This window comes from Sciurus carolinensis, chromosome 12, assembly GCF_902686445.1.
Source record: "Sciurus carolinensis chromosome 12, mSciCar1.2, whole genome shotgun sequence".
NCBI classification, from domain to species: domain Eukaryota; kingdom Metazoa; phylum Chordata; class Mammalia; order Rodentia; family Sciuridae; genus Sciurus; species Sciurus carolinensis.
In genome coordinates, this window is record NC_062224.1 from 104,900,817 (window position 1) to 104,914,834 (window position 14,018).

The following is a 14,018-nucleotide window of genomic DNA, read 5'->3' on the forward strand; positions in this document are numbered from 1 at the left end:
CATCTCTAGCAATTAGGGAAATCCAAATTAAAACTACACTGAGATTCCATCTCACTCCAGTCAGAATGGCAATTACCAAAAATACAAGTAACAATAAATGTTGAAGATGTGGGCAAAAAGGTTCACTCATACGTTGCTGGTGGGACTGCAAATTGGTGCAATCACCATGGAAAGCAATATGGAGATTCCTTAGAAAACTTGGAATGGAACCACCAATTGACCCAGTTATCCCACTACTTGGCACATACCCAAAGGACTTAAAATCACACTACAGCGATATACCCACATCAATGTTTAAAGCAGCTCAATTCACAATAGCCAAGCTATGGAACCAGCTTAGGTGCCCTTCAACAGATGAATGGATAAAGAAAATGTGGTACATATACACAATGGAATATTACTCAGTCATTAAGAAGAATGGAATTATGGCATTTGTTGGTAAATGGATGGAATTGAAGATCTCATGCTAAGTCAAATAAGCCAGTCCCCCAAAACCAAAGGCCAGTGTTCTCTCTGATATGTGGATACTAATACACAATAAGTGGGGGAAGGGAAGAACAGAAGTTCATTGTATTAGACAAAGGGGAATGAAGGGAAGGGTTGAGGGTTGGGAATCGGAAAGACAGTAGAATGAATTGGACACTGCTTTCTTACGTTCACACATGAATACTCAACCAGTGTAACACCACATCATGTACAACCACAGGAATCCTAATTAGAATAAGTTACATACCATGTATGTATAATATGTTAAAATACACTCTATTGTTATATATATCTAAAAGGAACAAATAAAGAAATTGGTTGTTTATAATGTTACCCAGTCCAAGTTAACAAAAATACCAGGTCAGGAGTTAACAGATCAAAAGATTAAACCAACAGAAGAAACAAAAATGCATGAAGCAAATATATACAGTAATGTTCGTAGCCAGATTGTGGAACCAACCTAGATGTCCTTCAATTGATGAATGGATAAAGAAACTATGGTATATATATATACAATGGAATATTACTCCGCCATAAAGAATGATAAAATTATGGCATTTGCAGGCAAATGGATGAAATTGGAGAATATCATGCTGAGATAAGCCAATCTCAAAAAACCAAAGGACGAATGATCTCGCTGATAAGCGGATGATGACACATATGTGGGGTGGGAGGGGTTAGTGTTAGGGTTAGGGTTAGGTTTAGGGTTAGGAAGAGGGGCAAGAATGGAGGAAGGAAGGACTGTATAGAGGGAAAAGAGAGGTGGGGGGGGAGGGAAAAAATAACAGAATGAATCAAACAACATTACCCTATGTAAATTTATGATTACACAAATGGTATGCCTTGACTCCATGTCCAAACAGAGAAACAACATGTATCCCATTTGTTTACAATTAAAAAAAATTATCTTTCAAAAAAAAAAGGACCATCAAGGTTGCCAGCCATATTTAACTCAACCATGTCTACCCAAGAAACATTATAATCAAGTTTTTTTTTTTCCAAAGGAGAAAGTCAAAGATTCTTCAGGCAGCAAGAGAAAATAAACAAGAGAGATGTATCCCAATTCACCTGACAGCAGATTTCTCAGCAGAAACCTAAAGAACAGGAGAAATAGCATAAGATTTTCAAAGTAAAAAAGGCAAAAAAGGCTTCCAGTTGAGAATATGGTACCCAGCACAGCTATCCTTTAGAAATGATGTAGAGATAAAGACATTCCCAGACAAATAAAAGACAAGAAAAAAAATCTTCACCATACCCACACATGGTGGCACACAAATGTAATTCCAACTTTTGGGAGGCTGAGGCAGGAGGATCACAGGGTCAAGACCAACCTAGGCAACTTAGGAAGACTCTGTTTCTAAATAAAATTTTAAAAGCTGCAGATGTAGTTCAGTGCTTGCCTACATGCATGAGCCCCTGGGTTCAATCCCCAGTACCATACACACACCAAAAAAACACATCCACCAGACCTATCCTACAAGTAATGTTCAAATGAGTTCTTCAAAATGAAAGAAAGACACTGATAGATAAGCAAAAAACATCAGAAGGTGTATAACTAACCAATAAGAGTAACTATAAAGACAAATTAGAATGTTCTAATAATGTAAACATGATGAGTACGTAAACCACTCATATCTTTAGTGTGAAGAATAAAAAAGAAAACAAGTTGTTAAATGAAAATGCTAAGAGATAGGCAACATTAAAAAGATACAAACTGGGACATCCAAAAATCCAAATGTGAGGAAAAGTGAAGTGCAAACAAAAGTTTTATTAGTATATTTTTCTCTCATTTTATTTCTTTCCTTAGTTTTACAATTGTATTATGTTGCTATCATTTCAAAATAGCTTGTTATATTCAAAAGATTTTTTTGTAAGTCTCATGGTAACCACAAAGCAAAAACCTGTAACAGAAAAAACAAAAATAATAAGCAAAGAATCCAAACATACTACTATAAGACACTACAATAAAACTAGAAAATAAATTGCAAGATGGCTATAGTATGACTTTACCTATTAATAACTACCTTAAATTTAAATGAATTAAATTCTAAATGTAAAGACAGAGTTATTGAAGATATTGAAAAAAAAAAAAAAAAAAGAACCAAGTATATGTTGCTTACAAAAACTCACTTCACCTTTATGGACATGCATACATCAAGAATAAAAAAACGGAGTAAGATACTCTGTGCAAATGGAATCCAAAAAAAAGCAGGCGTAACTATATCTTCATCATATAAAATTCAATTTTTAAACAAAGGCAGGTCATTATAGAATGGTAAAAAGTCAACTCAGCAAGACGAAATAACAACTATAAGCATTTGTGTACCAAATATTAGAGCACTCAAATATACAAATTGAATATTAATGAAGCCAAAGGGAGAGACAGACATCAATCAATAATAATAGGGACTTTTAACACCCCACTTTCAGCAATAGATCATTCAGACAAAAAAATCAAAAAACAATATAGTTAAACTGTACCTTAAGCCAAATGAGCCTAACAGATATCTCTAGAACGTCCTAACCAACAACTACAGATTACACATTCTTCTCAACAGCATGGAGAACATTCACCAAGACAGATTATACAACAGGTCACAAAATAAGTCTCAACTTTTTAAAAAGCTGAAATCATATAAAATATCTTTTCTGACCACAATAAAATAAAACTAGAAAGCAATAGTAGTAGTTTGGGATGACAATGCTTGCCTATAGTCCTGGCTATTCAGGGGTCTGAAGCAGTAGGTTTGCAAGTTCAAGACAAGCCTGGCAACAGAGTGAGACTCTCCAGTCTTAAACAAACGACAATAACAAAAGATTCTGAAAACTATATAAATAGGTGAAAATTAAACAACTTATCCTTGAACAATCAACTGATCAAGGAAGCAAAAGGAAATTTTAAAATTGCTTGAAACAAATAAAAATGAAAATACGATGTCAAAATCTACGATACAGCAAAAGCAGTACTAAGAAGGAAGTTTATAGCAATCAATGCCTATATTTAAAAAGTTGAAAAAATTCAAACACCCTATTGCTGCATCTCTGGAAACTAGAAAAACAAAAAATGATCTATTACTGGAGAAAATAAAAAATCTTATTTGTGTAAATATCAGAGAGCCACACAAGCCATAAGGACTTACAGGTAGAGAAAAATGGTTGAAAGCAGAATTGATGATAACCATTTGCCCTTTCCCCCCCAGACTGAGTTTACTTCTGATGGAATGGGTTAAAGACTGAGTTTGGCCCAGATGAGGAACTTCTGATGGGAAAAAAAGAAGCCCACAAAGCTTACAGGGTTTGCATGGGATTATAAACTAGAGCATATGGTACTTTCCCCCCCTTGGAAATTTAACTTTTAACAGGCAATGGAATCTCCCTCAGTCTCAAGATGCTTCTAAAGTGAAAACCTGACAGAAACAGAGGATAGACCTCAAGTACACAATTAAATCAGAATGCTCCTAAAGACATTTGAAAGGTTTGATAGTAATAGGGTAGGGGACCAGAAAGTGAGCTAAGAACCTCTAAAAGTAGAAATGATTTCCTACAGCCATTCAGGGCTAAGGAGACAGAGACCTGCTGGGTTCTCAAAGGTATCTTAAAGTCATAATTAGGAACAAAAACAGAGTTTTGCTGAATATTACTGAACTTGTACTCAAACCCAAACCCAACTCAATCCCTAACTGGATCTACATACTGAGTGCTCATCTATCCGCCCAACAGAAAAAAAGGGGGAATTCTTTTTGATCAAGGATGATTTCACCTAATGTCTTTACACTTCTTTTATGTATAATAGTCTGCATATAGCACAAATTAAGCCAGAAAAGAGACAGCAAAACATAACTGAAGAGAGAAAAAAGTCAGACAATAGAGCAAACTCACAGAGCAACCTGATATTGGATTTAGAAGTGAAAGACTTTAAAATATCTATGATTAATATTTTCAAAAAGGTAATGGGGGAAAATAGAGGAAAAGATGAAGAATGTTATCAGAAAATAAAAATACATAAAAACAAACAATCAACATTATACAACTGAAAAACTACTTGAAATTAAGAATTCAATAGATGGATTTAAAAACAGCAGACTGATGACAGAAGCTAGTGCTGGTAAACAGACAGGTAGAAAACACCAAAGTATATCAAGAAAAAATGAAAAATATGGGAAAATGTCTTCTTTGTGATAGATATTAAAAAGCTAAGTCACGTATAATCAGAAGAAGAAATAAAGAATGGAGTGAGGCAATATTTGAAGAGAGAATGCCTGAGGAAATGTCCCAAACTAAAAAGAAAAAAAAAAAGAAACACAGATTTAAGAAGTTCAGTAAACTTTCTGAAAAAAACATGAAGAAAACACCTCAAGACTCATTAAAATAAAACTCCTGGAAATTAAAACAAGAAAAAAAACCTTAAAAGCATCCAGAAGAAAAGAGGCACAGTACCTTAGAAGGAACAACGATACTACTAATGACTGATGCCAGAAATACTGATGCTAGAAAGCAATGCAATGACATCTTTAAAGTGCTGACAGGAAAACCGTCAACCTAGTATTATATTCTTTCTTTAAAAAAAAAAAATTCTTGAAAAGTGATAGTGAAATTAAGATTTTTTGAAAAAGAAAACCTAGAAGAATTTGCTTCCTCCAGATCTTCAGTAAAAGAAATACTACAGTATTTAAGAAATACTACAGTTATTTAAGAAAAAGAAAAATGATCCCAGATGGAAAAACAAAAATATAAAAAGGATAAAGAATACCAGAAAGGGCCAATATGGGGAAAATGAATATTAACTATAAAAATATATGCAGAGATGCCAGTGTCAAGCTCTTGAGGTTTCCAGTCTCCAAAGTTAAATAGATAGAACTTGATTCTGTCTGAAGTACCCTATCTGTGCGATTCAGTTACAACAATAGAAAACAGACAGATGAGCACTATTTAAAAATTTTATCTTTAAATTTTTTCTCTGATTTTGCAGACATGAAATTTACTCTCCCTTCTTCAAAGTATATTTTTAATAATTTCAATTCACTAAAAATTTTTATAAATTGAAATTATAAGTCTTCCAATTATTGAATATTATGGATATCACATACATTTTAATAAATTGCAACAAAATTTAGAAAATAGTTACAGTAAATATCAAAATCATTGACACTAAAAAACTTTTTAAAAACATTGGAATGCTTAATAATGTTATAAATATTCTTAAAATTTGATTTATGGCATCAAAAAATACATATGTAGAACTAAAATGATAAAATAAATTTAAGGGCAACAGATGAAATTAAAGGTTCTAACAAGTTCAAAGGCAAAAAAGTAATAATTTGCATTAGACTTAACTATTCAGAAATGCACTTTGCAGTCTGTTAAAAAAAAGTAACATTTATCAGCTTCCAGAAAATGCAAATGTTGAAGATCAAACATCATAAAATCATGAGTTATATGACTGATAAGGTTCATAATTAATCATGATCATAAAACAATTTCAAAGCTAAACAAACGAGTGAGAATCTGCAAAACTTAACAAAATTTGATAGAATTAGTCCAGTAGAAACCTTACTGAAAGAAAGTTTTTAGGTACAAAACCAAAGGAGCTGCCATAAACATCACATACACACATGCTTAAGCCAACAGCTAGAAAGGGAAGGAATGTAAGGTGGTAGAGTCACTTTAACCAAGACAGTCCAAGGCTGGGAATATAGCTCCATGGTAGAGCATGTGTGAGGCCCTGGCAAAAATTAAAACTAAAAGAAAGTCTAACTTCATAATCAAGAGGAAAGGATGGAAGTAAGACATCCTTATTCTACATTTACTTAGGAAACAGGACATCCGTAATGAGAGCTGATCCAAGGAGACCTCAACTCATGATGGTCTGTGAACATAGGCATTTACTGGGCAAAAGTGCCTGTAAGCTTTTGGGTACAGAAAGCACTAAATCAATCTCAACCTCAATATCTCTCTCTCTCTCTCTCTCTCTCTCTCTCTCTCTCATGCATACACACACACACACACATGAATGTGCTCTTAGAGTAATACAATTACTCTAAGTCAACAGCAAATTTTTAGGATGACATATTCAAGAAACTATATTCAAGAATTATATCTGCTTAACATGTTCTCCATACAAGCAATCTGTTTTTATCTGGTCCCCAATTGTTAACCCAATTATACAGATCACATTAAGGACACAGTTTCAGAATTTATCTGAGTCACACCAGTTTGTCCTTATAACTTCTTTACAGTGACTCCAGGTCAAAAGAAACGCCTTATACTTCTACATATTAAAACAGTTAAGTCAAACAGCCTAATAAATATTCAAGTCACATTAGGCCCTGCATAATTCCTCAAAACTCTGAAATCACATTGGATAATATCAACCTAATTTTCTAATGATTTTCATAGTACTCATACTTTATCTGTTATCATTAAAAATTCAAATTCACAAATATATGATAACATCAGAAGGAAATGTAAGGTTGAAATTGTAAACTACCTTGCACTAGTACTTTGTTGATTCTAACAGATAAAAAACAATGCTACACTTCCCTCAAAAATGTAAAACATCTCATTGGTACTCCTATGGCACCCTGGGGATCTCTGTATCCAATTTGGGCACTTTAGGTATAGTCAAAGACTTTATACTCTACGAAAGGCAAGTGAGAGACTGCACAAGATAATGACCAAGGTAGAGAAAAAGGAATAGGAACAAACAAGGAGAACAAGAGCAAAAAACAGACAAGAGATGTGGGGTAAAGGGAACATAGGGGAGCATTAGTGAACATCAAAGAAAGCTTCTAGTAGAGAAAATAATAAAGGAAAAAAAAAAGGAAACAGACTGATGGGCAGCAAGACAAGTGACAGAGACAAGAGATAGGGAGATACATGTACAGGCAGAGAAACAACATGTATCCCATTTGTTTACAATAAAAAAAAAAAAGAGAGATAGGGAGATACAGAAAGACAAATACGGAGAGACAATGGACAGATGTGGGGAGAGAAATGAAAAGAACAGAGAAACAGAGTGATCTATAGTCAAGGAGGCAGAGACAGAGTGAAACAGATGAACACACAGGGAGACACAGGAGAGATGATCAGACAAAAGACAGACAGACTAAGGAAGACAGAGAGATAAAGGGGGAAGGAAGTGAGAGAGAAGGAGAAACTGTCAGGGAGAGAAAACCAGGCAAGGACAGATGCAGGCATCGAACAGAGAAAGGACAGGTAAAAGGGAGAAAGAGTAAGAGACAGAGAGGCAGTGGGCACACAAAAAGAGAAGGAAAAGGAAAGGAGACAGGAAGAAAGGAACACAGGGAGGGTAGAAGGGCAAAGAAACTTCCTTTCACACCACCTCCACCCAGGGGAACAGGGATTGCATTCATCAATTCATTACTTAAAGGCATGATCCCTACAGTCCACTAGAGCATGAAAAAGAACTATGAATTATCAAAACCATTATTAATGACACTGAGCTCCGTACACTAGGGGGTTTTCTGGCCAGAGGGGAGACTGACATATACATACATTCATTCCCTCCACCTCCCATACTATTAGCAAGTATAATCTGCAGTCTCTTACTTTAGATATTAATATTCTCAGAATTTAATACAGTTTTGTAGGATTCCAAGATTCTCTGCTCCAAGCACGCAATACCATGTGTCAATAATCTGCTTTTCCTAAAGAGATTATAACCACATAAAATTACACAGGAACCAATTTTAAAAGAGGAAATTAGCAAATTTTAATGCATTATATCTTCAGGACATGACAGCTACACATTCCCTTTCACTGTTATAAGACTAGAACTAATTTAGATTTTTATTGATTTTTTTAAGCTTTTTACTAAAATTTCAAAACTAATAAAGCAGAAAGAGAATAATAAGCACCAACACACCCAATGCTCAGTTCTAAAAATTAACATTTTGCCCATATCATTACCACATTCTACCCATAAGAAATAAAACTCTAAATATAATCACAACTTTTTTCTTTACTGTTTCATAATTTTTTGCTTATTACAGAAGGAGCTTTAAAGTTACAGGTGTCATATAAACACATTGTTGAAAATCTGACAAGTAAAAATCAATCACTGCACAAACATACTATCGTAATAAAATTAGTGGCATATGTTGATTCACCTTGACTATCCCTTTAGGAAGTTTTCCCTGAAGAATTGTTAAATCAATGTCTTTAGAGTTTAGCAATGGGGATTGAACCCAGGGCAGTGTGCATGCTAAGCATGCACTACTGAGTTATACCCCCAGCCCTTGTAATATCCTTTAAAATAAAAATTACCAGTATACCTTAAGATCTCAGTAACCACAGCTATTTTCTGGCTATCATTAGTGCTATGCTATTATATAAAGCAAGATTCCCTAAAAACCCTAGTCCCATGAACTTTTGCTTTAAAAAATAATAAAAGACAGAATAGACAGACAGACAAAATATAGGGCTGGAGATATAACTCAGAGACTAATATACTTGACAGTTTAAAATATAACACCTGTTAAACATTTCTAGCAAGGCTACTTCAGGGAATATTTGCTTAAATAGATGGAATGAATAAAGACACAAGTTGCGTATAATCACCTGCTAATTCTGTGACAAATTTATAATCCTCTCATTCTCTTCTCTTATATCTAATTGTGAGTATCTCCAAGACTGTATCCTTGACTTTCTCTTTTATACTAACTTCTTCTTAGTCTTACCACACCTGCCATCATTTATATGCACATAATCCCCAAACCTACATAGCTGGAACTATCCTGACCAATATTCTCTCCAATATTCCTCTGTAGTACATGACATTCAATTTTAAAATTCACTGTATTTCCAACAATTTAATTTGAAAGCTCTAGCCCCAGAGTTTCCAATTTTCCTGGTCACTGTACCAGATATCCTGACCCACTCACTTTATGCCTATATTATTCCAGAAGCCTCCTGGCTATCCTCTCTGACTCAGTTTCCTTCTTAGTAGGCTTTGTCAGAGTTGTTATTCATAATTTTAAATGCATTTTTATTTTAAAATATTGGTCTTTAAAATCAATTATCTTGCTACTAATCATTACAAAATGACCACACAAACACCTACCCAGTGTTTCCACAATTAAAACCTCTATTCTTGGATTCAATTAAGTCTATGTCTAAGCATTCCCTAAGCACCTATATGTTCCTGAAAGTTTTATACGTATTTCACAAATTCAAATTGTACAAAATTTATTCCAGAAAAATGAAAGTGCTGTCATTGTATGGTCAGAAGTATAACAGAAAATCAAGTTGGAAAATACATTACAGCTTATCTAACAAAATGATTCATAAACTTTGTGGAGCATCAAAATGACCTGAAGAGCTTTAAAATACACAGATGCCCAAGTTTCAAGACTGTGATTTAGTTACTTTAGGGCACATCCAGTTTCGTTTATTTTCTTTCTTTACTTTTTTCCCCCTTGTACTGGGATTGAACCCAGGGGTGCTTTATCACTGAGTTACATACATCTCCAGTCCTTTTTTATTCTGAAACAATGTCACCCTAAATTGCTGAGAATCTCACAAATTGCTGAGGCTGGCCTTGAACTTGTAATCCTCCTACCCCAGCCTCCTGAGTTGCTGGGATTACAGGCATGTGTCACTGTACCCAGCTCAAGTTTCTTTTCTTAATTTTAGTCAGCTAATTCTAATATACAATGAATCAGTGATCTAGTCCATCTCCCTACCAAATGCAAAAATTCTCTCCAATATTCCTCTGTAGTACATGACATTCAATTTTAAAATTCACTGTATTTCCAACAATTTAATTTGAAAGCAATTTTAACTTTCTGAAAGTTCTAACAAACAAAATTCACCACTCTGTACTCACTGATCCAAATTCTATCTTGTGTGGTCATATAAAATAAGTCTAATTGGTGTTCAATAGCTGAGCTCTGAAGGAGTCCCTAAGTACTCTATGCTAAATTTTGCTTCAACTATTACCTTTACAATAATTTGTAAACCTATTCCCATATGCTGATAGCTCATTTCTAGAAAAGCTCAATAACCTGTCGCCTACAACTATACCCAGTATTCCAGAAAAGAACAAGATGAGTAATTTTTTTGTTGTCGTTCTATAAAACTTACTACGTAGCATTAACTTTTTAAAAGTTCTATTTTACTACTGGCTCATAACGAACAAAATTAGCTAAATTCTAGGCATATTATCTATAATCATGCTACAGTCTTACTTTCCTATAGATTTTTAAAAATACTTTTTAGTTGTTGATGGATCTTTATATGCAGTGCTAAGAATCGAACCCAGCAACCTCACACATGCTAGGCAAGCACTCACTGAGTTACAACCCCAGACCCTTCCTACAAATTTTTTAGTTTGCATCTACTCAGTTCTATTAAATTTAACTAATAGTGTGCTGGCAGTTGTTCTCTGGAATGGTAGGCTGATCTGTATGTTTACCAATTTCTATATTGTAAATACTAGGGCTAATTTCAAGCTACTAACACCAAACACAGAGTTGAAAAGATGTGGACAACCATCATAAGTTTATGTGAGATAGCTCCAGGACACCACCAAGTATAATTCAATATGCTTAGTGAGAACCTTCCATTACAGTCTCTAAAAATATGTTTTGAAAACAACATTTCCCAACACATCCCGAAGATCCTGATACAGTAGGTACAGACTAGGAATCAGGTACTTGCAGATTTTTAACATCCCCAGGTAATTCTGAGGTACACATTTCAGCTGTCACAAATATGTTAACACTCTTAGGTTATCATTTCTTCAAATAGCTATAAATTCCACTAATTACATTATCACTCATCTCAAATTTCTTTCCTTCTTCCATAAGCATACCCTAACAGGTTTTTAAAAACTGCTTCCTTGAAATTTTATGCCTATGGCATTTTCCTATTTAATTAGAAGAACTAACGTCAAAAGAAAATTAGGAGAGCAAATCACATTATTTGCTTTTCTGAACTAATATGAACTACTAGAAGATGAGCAAATTACTGAACACTCAGAATTAAGCCATTTAAGAGTCCATACTTCCAAGTAAGGAGTGGCTCAGATCAAAACTACCATTCAGGTTAATAATGAGAAAAATGAATTTACCTAAAGCACCTGTTTCAAGGTAGCAAATGGCTGCTGAAAGAGTAGAATCTAAAGAGAGGTAAAGGACTCAATACCAGGGAGGGAAGAACCTTAAAGTGGTGAGAATGACCTTCTGCAGCTGCTTATCCTTGCACACGTATCAATTTGGCCTCCAGGCATAAGGCCTAGGACCTGGACTTTGCAAATGTAGAGAACTGCTGCTGGAAGTCAAATAAAGCAAGAAAACATTCTGGCAGAGACAAAAGCTTACCCTCTCTCCCTCCCCCCCCCACCCCACACACACACGGAAAAGAAGGGTAAATCAGACCTAAAGAGCATAAAAAAGAAAGAACTAATAAAATAAATTGACTTAGTACAAAACAGGCACTCATTAAAAAAATTTTTGATGATACAAAAATGTGTACTTTGACAAGATCAATAAAACTGATAAACTTTCATTCATACTGAACAGGGAAAAAGAATATACAAAATTACCAATCTCAAAATGAAACAGGAGATATCACTGCAGATGCTAGAGACAGCAAAACATAGTAAGGGATTATTGTGAACAACTTTTTAAATAAATTTGACAACTTAAAGACAAAGTTCAAATCCTCTGAAAGACAAAACCTATCGAAACTCAATCAAGAATTAATATTACACCTACTGAAGAAAGTGAAGCTCTGGAGGGGAGGAGAAGGCAAGGAAAGGGAAGATGCCAAGGAAGCAATCATGGTCCTGGAAAAGAACCTGACCCAAGCCCTTTTGGATCTTCATGCCCTAGGTTCTGCCCACATGGACCCCCATGCCTGTGACTTCATGGAGAACCACTTCTAGATCAGTAAGTGAAAATTCACGAAGAAGGTGGGCAACCACCTAACCAACTTCCCACAGGCTGCCAGGCCACAGGCTGGGCTGGGTGAGTATCTAATTGAAATACTTACACTCAAGCACAAATAGGGGCCTCCAGAGTTCAGCAGCCCTTGAGCAGCTTCTCTGCACCTCCTGCACTCAGGGCTTCTGCCTGAGCCTCTTCCTCCAGACACTAGGCAGTTTTTTAATCACCCTGGAACCCTCTCCCAAACCCTGGATCAAATGAAAATAGAGCTTTGTGCAAGAAGGAAAAATGTAATTCATCCTATCAGCAAAAGAAAAAAAGAAAATACACAATTATCCCAATGAATGCAGGAAAAGCATCTGACAATGTCTTACATTCCCTGTTAATGAAATCTCTGATAAAATAGGAACAGAAGGCAACTTCCTCAATGTGATAAAGGGCATCAAAAATACCTGCAGTGGGCTGGGGATATAGCTCAATTGGTAGAGTGCTTGCCTCACAAGCACGAGGCCCTGGGTTCAATCCCCAGCACTGCCAAAAAAGAAAAAAAAAAGAAAGAAAGAAAAAAAGAAAAAACCCACACCTGCAGTAACCCAAGGCACAAGTGTCTCCACACTCACTTTTGGGACTTTATATTAGTATAACTTCTACAGAGTGACACTCAGAAGGTACATAACAGATCTGAAAAACAGAGTAATAGCAACAATAGTAACTATGACAACAAATTGTAATTATACTGTTTTACCCTGCAAACTGAATTAGTATCTTATTTGTACAGCAAGCTCATTATGAGAGTTCAATGACAGTAAGCCCCTTTCTAAATTTATTTTGCTGCTTACTGTCTAACATCTTTTTACAAATGTTCTGATATTCTGAACTAAAACTGAGTCTGATTTCATCCTCACTTTCTACAGTAAAAAGTTTGAGAGGACAAGGCTAATTATTAGCCTGGGAGTGAAAGATCTTCTAAATCCGTGATCAGTTGACATTTATTAAGACATCAACACAAACCAAAGAAGACCTATTAAACTGCACTTCTGGCAGACTCAATAAGCTTACAATCAACTTGGGGAGACAGTCAAGTAAACATTTAAATAAACATGAGATATAACTACTTTAAACAATAAATAAATAAGTACTAAAAGTTCAACCTAATCCATAGAAAAAAGTGCCCTGAAACATCCCAGACCTAAAAAAATAAAAACAGTAATAATAATAAGTTACAGAAGGATAGACTGTTTTTATTTAAATGTCTCCCATACTTATTTGGCCACAAAACACCACTTTGCTCATAAATCATTCACTATATCACAGAACATTCTTTATGAAGCAATGGATCAATTAATCTTTAAAATCTGTTGATTATTTATATACATGTGTCTAAGTTTATATTTATCACTAGACACACTACATAACACCAAATGTAAAATGAGTAGAAAGTACTTATTTTAACACTCAAATACATATAAAATGCAATGAAACTGGGGCTCCAACTTGAGAAAACGGACTGGGATAGAACACAAACACTACAGAAGAAATCTAAACAAAATAAAGTATTTCTTTTTGTACATTAAAAATAATAAGACTTCCCAGAGATCTTGTTTCACATGGGGGCTGGGACTG

The 14,018-nt window shown here is 34.8% G+C and overlaps 1 protein-coding gene and 1 non-coding gene across 2 annotated transcripts in view; one reads left to right on the forward strand and one right to left on the reverse strand.

Moving 5' to 3' along the window:
- The window catches only part of Xpr1 (xenotropic and polytropic retrovirus receptor 1), a 203,103-nt gene that overhangs the window by 147,874 nt on the left and 41,211 nt on the right, over positions 1–14,018 (reverse strand). The window lies entirely within an intron of this gene.
- On the forward strand, positions 12,860–12,932 carry Trnav-cac (transfer RNA valine (anticodon CAC)). The gene has a single exon. It is a non-coding gene; the product is annotated as a tRNA-Val (tRNA).